Consider the following 7,586-nt stretch of genomic DNA (forward strand, 5'->3'; position numbering starts at 1 on the left):
TTGGTTTTTGATCAATAATCAGTAATGTGGATATAATATCTAAGTGCGTAAAGACAAATAATAGAACAGATAGAACAGTCTGGTAAGTTCAGATATTCTTTTCCCCATGATGGGAATGCCTCTGATCAGCGTAGCGTCAAACATTGTTCATCCAATCACATTCGCTTGGCTATCCTGCATCTCTTTCTACAGTCTGTGGTCAGTAACCTCGCGTCACCAGGCTCTAGTGGTCAGAGAGACAGAGCAGTTTTGCTTGTTAGCGTGCATGAAAGACAGCACTGTGTGTTTATATGTTTTTATAGTCTATGGTTTATAACGCCGCTGCTACTCTGACAGTGCACGTATGTAGCCTCGACAAATATAATTTTTTTGATAAAAGATTGATGAGAATCGATCAAGGGTGATATAGTGGGGAAAAAAAGTGTCAATACGCATTTACATTGAAACTTAATTCAGCTTATTGCAACACCAAGAGTGACATTTAAATTGAATAAATACTTTAGGGCTGTCCTCGACTCAGGATTCTCCCAGTCGAATCGGATTCAACTGTCCAATCGGAATATTCAACTATTCTATAAAAAAAAATATATATATATATTCAGTGATTATTTCGACCACATTAACAGTCAATGCAACAGAGTGGTCGGGACATATTTTTTATATATATAAGAGACTATAAGACTAAGAGACTGTTATGATCATGCAAGATTTGAATTGCCCACGCCGGACTGTTGGATAATGGATTTGTCTGAATATTGAGGCAGGCAGGACACATATTTTTCTTTTTTTTTTTAATTAAGCTCTTATAGCCCTTTTTTTTTATTTCACCTTTTAAACATTAAAACAGCATGTACCCTACATGAATAAATAACTGAAACAGTCCTTTAGCTTATTTCTCAAAAACGAATAGGCCTAAATCTAAACAAGAATCAATTAACAAATGAAATTAAGATTGGAATTTAGATGGGAGCAAAAAAACAACTGCTCGACTTGAGGAATCTCCATCGACTCACGGGTCTCTTGACTCATGATTCAACTATCCGACTTTTCGAGGACAGCCCTAAAATACTTAAGAGGAAACAAAGTGATGACATTTAGAGTGACAAGAAAATGACACATTCCTGTCTGTGCAATTATGTAAATAACTCACAGTTATAACGGTTTGCAATAGCAAGTTCAACTATAGGCTATGAACTATGATCTCATAACATTTGATTTTATATGCTGCCATCTGCCATCTCATGCTTGTTGATTTAATGGTTGTTTTGCATGTGCTGACATCATGCAGGGTTATGAACAAATTCTTAGATGACCCACAGCAACGTTATAGCCTCAGCAACAACTAACTGTATAGTCATTAATAGAAAAGTGTTATTGTCCAGCACACACACACACACACACCACTACAGTACTTGCAAGTAGTGAGCTCGTTTGAGATGGCTCTGGCTCGCCTGGAAAACAGGCCAGAGCAGCCGAGTGCAAGCAGAGTGCAGTCAGCCAATCGGAGGCAGAGATGGGCCGGTCATGCCTTCGCCATCATGGGGGGAAAATATCGCCACTGAAGGTCATTTCCACCAGATGGCGCCCGGTTGTCTTTGTTTCTGCAGGATACTGAGATGCTGTACTTGGGTCAAAACTATTGTGAATGAATATATGAATGTTGAGTGTTCGGGGGTTTAGGGGGGAATGATGATGAGTGAAGTTATTCCTAAATGTTAGCACAAATTAGTATGAACTAAGTAGGTGGCTGTTCAACATCAGATACAAGAGTTAGCTTCACACCAGTCTGGATGTCAATTCTCAGACATTTCTAAGAAAAAGGGGATACATTTAAAAGCAGTGTTCCTGTACATCTTTGACCAAATTTGAAGATTTTAGTTCATGGTCAAATAAGCTCTAGGCCATATATACTGTACTTGAAGATCATTCTTCACAACATAAAATGTGAAATAGTATTGGTTCTATAACTCAGTAAAGTACAGTAGTTGTGTATATATTGTATTTGAACTGAACAATATTTTTTTCCCATTGTTAATTATGTGTCTGCCTCACTAGCAGTTTATCTCAGTTTGGCTGTTAGCTGATTATATCATGATGTTATAGTCTTATAATCTACTTTTAAAGCATCACAGTGTACTTCAAGTACAGTGTTGTCCATTTGTTTTCTCCTTCCTTCTATCCATCCATGAGATATTTCCAGTGTCCATCAGGAATTTGTGGGTCCATCATTCCCTCATTCTGAGATGGATATCAGGACTGTGCAATCTGATCTGCGCTGGTGTTATTGGATGCTGGGAACCGTATTTATGGACAGACCAAAATCCAGAAATAGTCTTGGTTCTGAAAAATTGAGAACGCACCAACTTGAATGTGGAAAGACACGTGAGCCATAGCACTAATATATTTATTACAAATACATTTGAATCTGATTCCACCACATATTTGAAGTAGAAGAGAAATCATGTATTGTTTTTTTTTTAGCTGTGTTCAGTTCAGGTCAGAGCTGAAGGATCACTCTCCCTCTCCTCTAGCCTGCACATCCCCCAACATCCTCAATCCATCCATCTCTCCCTCCACTTCTCCATCATCTAACTTACTCCAGTGTAGTCCTAATGGACCAGAGGAGGGACTACCTCCATCTCTCCCTCCACTCCTCCATCATCTAACTCCAGTGTAGTCCTAATGGACCAGAGGAGGGACTACCTCCATCTCTCCCTCCACTCCTCCATCATCTAACTCCAGTGTAGTCCTAATGGACCAGAGGAGGGACTACCTCCATCTCTCCCTCCACTCCTCCATCATCTAACTCCAGTGTAGTCCTAATGGACCAGAGGAGGGACTACCTCCATCTCTCCCTCCACTCCTCCATCATCTTACTCCAGTGTAGTCCTAATGGACCAGAGGAGGGACTACCTCCATCTCAGAGGCCTGCTTTTGTTTGGCCTCTGGGGGTGGACAGAGATATAGGGGAGAAGGATAGAAAGAGGAAGGAGACATGTGGAGAGAAGACATCTAGAAAGAAAAAGGGGAAAACTAGTTTGAATTGGTTAGTGTAGTTCTATATCATAAAGCCTTAATCGCTCAAACAACCATCTGCTTTGTTGAAATAAGCTGAGAAATCATATAATAAATAATGCAGTGAGGCTCTTAAAAAGGTCATTTAATACTGTCTGTTTGGAGCATTTCATCCTTTCTTCATTTTGTATAGCATTACAACAAACACATGTGGAACCACGTAGAGAACTTTTAAACATCAGACCTTCGTTTTTTGCCTGTCAAAGTCAAAGGTCATGCCTAGGGTTAGGGTTAAAGGTCATGCCTAGGATTTAATATCAACTCAATTCTGTCCATAAAAGTGAATAAGTGACATGCCACCTCTGTACCTAACTTAACTTAGATAAAGGATAACTTAACTTAACCTGTCTGCTGTGACCATACCTTTGTTGTGATAAGAGCTGAATAGCTCAATGTTTCTCACTTTCAATGCTGACATAGTCACGGCACTTTAAATAGACATTTACACTATTTCATATTGTTTTTTTTAGGAGTGCAGTAATTGATTAGAGTCACCATGGTGCTAAAAGGAGCACAGTTGGAAAGAGAGAAAAAGAAAGAAAAAGACCAACAGAGATGGAGGGAGGGAGGGAGGCAGAGAGTGGGGGGGAGAGAGAGAGAGATGGAGGCAGAGAGTGGGGGAGAGAGAGAGAGATGGAGAGAGGGAGGCAGAGAGTGGGAGAGAGAGGGAGGCAGGGAGTGGGGGAAAGAGAGAGAGAGGGAGGTAGAGAGTGGGAGAGAGAGGGAGGCAGGGAGGGGGGGAGAGAGAGAGAGAGGGAGGTAGAGAGTGGGAGAGAGAGGGAGGCAGGGAGAGGGGGAGAGAGAGATGTGAAGAGAGGGAGGCAGAGAGTGGGAGAGAGAGGGAGGCAGGGAGTGGGGGGGAGAGAGAGAGAGGGAGGTAGAGAGTGGGGAGAGAGGAGTTGAGAGGAAAGGAAGTGGCTGTTAATGGCTGTTTGATCGATCAGAGGAGCTGCTGTCCTTATCCAGGGGAGAGGGAGAGATACATACAGAGAGAAATACAGAGAGGCCAGTTACTGGCTTTCCCTTCAAGAGAAGCATCTTCTGCCTCACTCTGGTGAGAGCAACTAGACAAATAGTGAGAGAAAGAGTTTTGCCGGGTTTACCAAGAACCAAGAAGAGATCGTTCTTGGGTCTATTCCACCATGAGTGTTTGTTGTCCCTCCCTGCTCCACTAGCAGAGAGCACTAGCTCTACTGGACATAGCATCAACTCCAGTAGACCCAGGACACCTGCTCTAGTGGTCCCAGGACACCTGCTCCAATAGAAGGAAGACCAGCCCCAGCAGACCCAGGAATAGTTCCAGCAGAATTGAGATTGGTGGACCAGTGCTCCACTCCACACACAACCAGCTCTAATTGACCCGGGACCAGTTTCAGCAGACTCAAGTTTGGCTCCAGTGGACTTTGGATCAGGTCCAGTAGACCCAGGATCAGCTCTCATAAGCCCAGGATAAGCTACAGTAAACATAGGACTGGCTCCAGTTGACTTAGGTCCAGGTATAGTAGACCCAGTACTCCAGCTCCATTAGACCCAAGATTGGCTCCACTCAATCCAAGACTTGCTCCAGCAGACCTAGTACCATCTCCAGTAGACCCAGGAATCCAGTACAAGTAGACCAAGAACTAGCTATAGTAGACCTTGGACCTGAGCCAATAAGATTTAGTAGACCTAGAAATAGCTCCAGTGAACTGACTGGCCCCAATAGACCCAGAAACAGCTTCAGTAAACCTATGGACCTAGCTCCAGTTGGCCCAGGGGCAGCTCAAGTATACCTAGGACCAGCTCCAGAACAGCCAGGACTGGTTTCAGTAGACTCGGAACCGCCTACAGTAGACCCAGGATTAGCTCCAGTTGACCCAGGACTGTCTCCAGTCCACCCAGGACACAGGACTCTGGCTCCAGTAGCCTACACATTGCACCAACTCCAATACACCCAGGACATATAGGACCAAGAAAGATCTCAAAGCTGAATCGAGAGAGCTCAGTCCATGCTGCTGTTCCTGGAGATGGACCACGCTGAGGATGGGGGAAGCTGGATGGAAGACCAGTGGGAGAAATGGTATGCTGACTTTCCCCTAAAGTGGTGACATTGCAAAAATGTAATACTTAATACTTTAAATGACCCAGGTATTATAGCTGCTTCTCCTACCGTACCAGAACTGTTTACTCTATTATATTAACTATATTGTGCACCGCTTGGACTGTAAATTCCCATTTAACACGTGTACAGTATATTGTATATATTGAACTGCACTTGCGATTTTGTGATTTTGTCTTTTAGATATCTTCTTTTCATCTTCTGAATATTGATATGATTACCATGCTGCATACGTACACTAAGACAAATTCCTCTTGTTTAATCTTTACATTACACATGGCAATAAAAGTCAGTCTGATTCTGATTCTAAATGGTATGAAAGTGGATCTTCAATATCGGAACAAAATATCCTCTTATCAGTAGTTTCAATCCAAGAATATTGGTATCAGTGTCGGCTTTCAACATCTATATGAGAACCCTATCTTTGATACATCTTGATACATCTATATCAGTTGAACCCTATCTTCTCGTCAGTGTTAGGTGTTCGAGAACTTCTGAAACCGTGTAGCCATGTTCCTGTGTTGTATCTCACAAATCCACAGTGACAGAACCTATCCCGCGTCCTGCCTATGGTGGATGGCAGTGTTGTAATACTTGAATCCTGGCCTTGGACTCAAGTCCGACTCGAGTCCCAATTTGAATGACTCTTCAATCAACTCAGACTTCAATATTGACGACTCCAACTTGGAGTAGGACTTGTAAATGGTAAATGGCCTGCATTTATATAGCGCTTTACAATGAGTAGGTACATTCACACAAACGCAGAGTGCTGGCACAGCCATTGGGAGCAATTTGGGCTTCAGTATCTTGCTCAAGGACACTTCAACATGCAGACTGGAGGAGGCGGGAATCGAACCACCGACCTCTTTTTTGATGGTGTGATTGGTAGACTTTTTTTCTCAGCACGATCCATCCTGTTCCTCATAGTAGCTCTGGAACGTTGGGCAAAAATGAATGCAAGGTCAATGGGGTCACGCTCCTGTATGTTCCAGCTGACTGAAATGTATGTGTGTGTGCACTGTGTGTGTGTGTGTGTGTGTGTGTGTGTGTGTGTGTGTGTGTACTGTGTGTGTATGTGTGTGTGTGTGTGTGTGTGTGTGTGTGCACTGTCTGTGTGTGTGTGTGTATGTGTTTGTGTGTGTGTGTGTGTGTGTGTGTGTGTGTGTGTGTGTGTGTGTGTGTGTGTGCACTGTCTGTGTGTGTGTGTGTATGTGTGTGTGTGTGTGTGTATGTGTGTGTGTGTGTGTGTGTGTGTGTGTGTGTGTGTGTGTGCACTGTCTGTGTGTGTGTGTGTGTGTGTGTGTGTGTGTGTGCACTGTGTGTGTGTGTGTGTGTGTGTGTGTGTGTGTGTGTGTGTGTGTGTGTGCACTGTGGATGAGATTTTAGTGAGCTTCAGTCAGCTTATGAATACAGGAGCGTGACCCCATTGACCTTGCATTCATTTTTTGGCCAACTTTCCAGAGCTGCTATGAGGAACAGCATGGATTGTGCTGAGAAAGAACTCTACCAATCAACATCATCATTAGTAAGTAGCAAATAGGGCTAGACTTTAAAAAATGTGAACTATCCCTTTAATGTGGGTTTCATAAAAAAACAAAATGCCATGGTTTAAAAGCTGTTTCATTGGTGCAGTTTTCAGCGATCAAGTTTGTTGTTCTGTTCTTCTGTTTAATAAAATACAATGTGATGCTTATTTTAATATTATAACCATAAACACATTGATGTGCCATGGTTGAATGTCATGTTTCTGTATGTGCATGCTTCTTCTCAGGTTGACGGATGACTTCAGTCTGAATGAGTTTGAAGATGAAGATCTGTCTGACCTCACTGAAATCACAGACCCATACCATGCCCAGGTAGGACAGAGATCACAGACCCATACCATGCCCAGGTAGGACAGAGATCACAGACCCATACCATGCCCAGGTAGGACAGAGGTCACAGACCCATACCATCCCCAGGTAGGACAGAGATCACAGACACATAACATGCCCAGGTAGGACAGAGATCACAGACCCATACCATGCCCAGGTAGGACAGAGATCATAGACCCATACCATGCCCAGGTAGGCCAGAGATCACAGACACATACCATCCCCAGGTAGGACAGATATCACATCACAGACCCATACCATGCCCAGGTAGGACAGAGATCACAGACTCATACCATGCCCAGGTAGGACAGAGGTCACAGACACATACCATGCCCAGGTAGGACAGAGGTCACAGACACATACCATGCCCAGGTAGGACAGAGATCACAGACACATACCATGCCCAGGTAGGACAGAGGTCACAGACACATACCATGCCCAGGTAGGACAGAGATCACAGACACATACCATGCCCAGGTAGGACAGAGGTCACAGACACATACCATGCCCAGGTAGGACAGAGATCACATCACAGACCC

This window comes from Poromitra crassiceps (genome assembly GCF_964638095.1).
Source record: "Poromitra crassiceps genome assembly, chromosome: 18".
In the NCBI taxonomy this organism is placed as follows: domain Eukaryota; kingdom Metazoa; phylum Chordata; class Actinopteri; order Beryciformes; family Melamphaidae; genus Poromitra; species Poromitra crassiceps.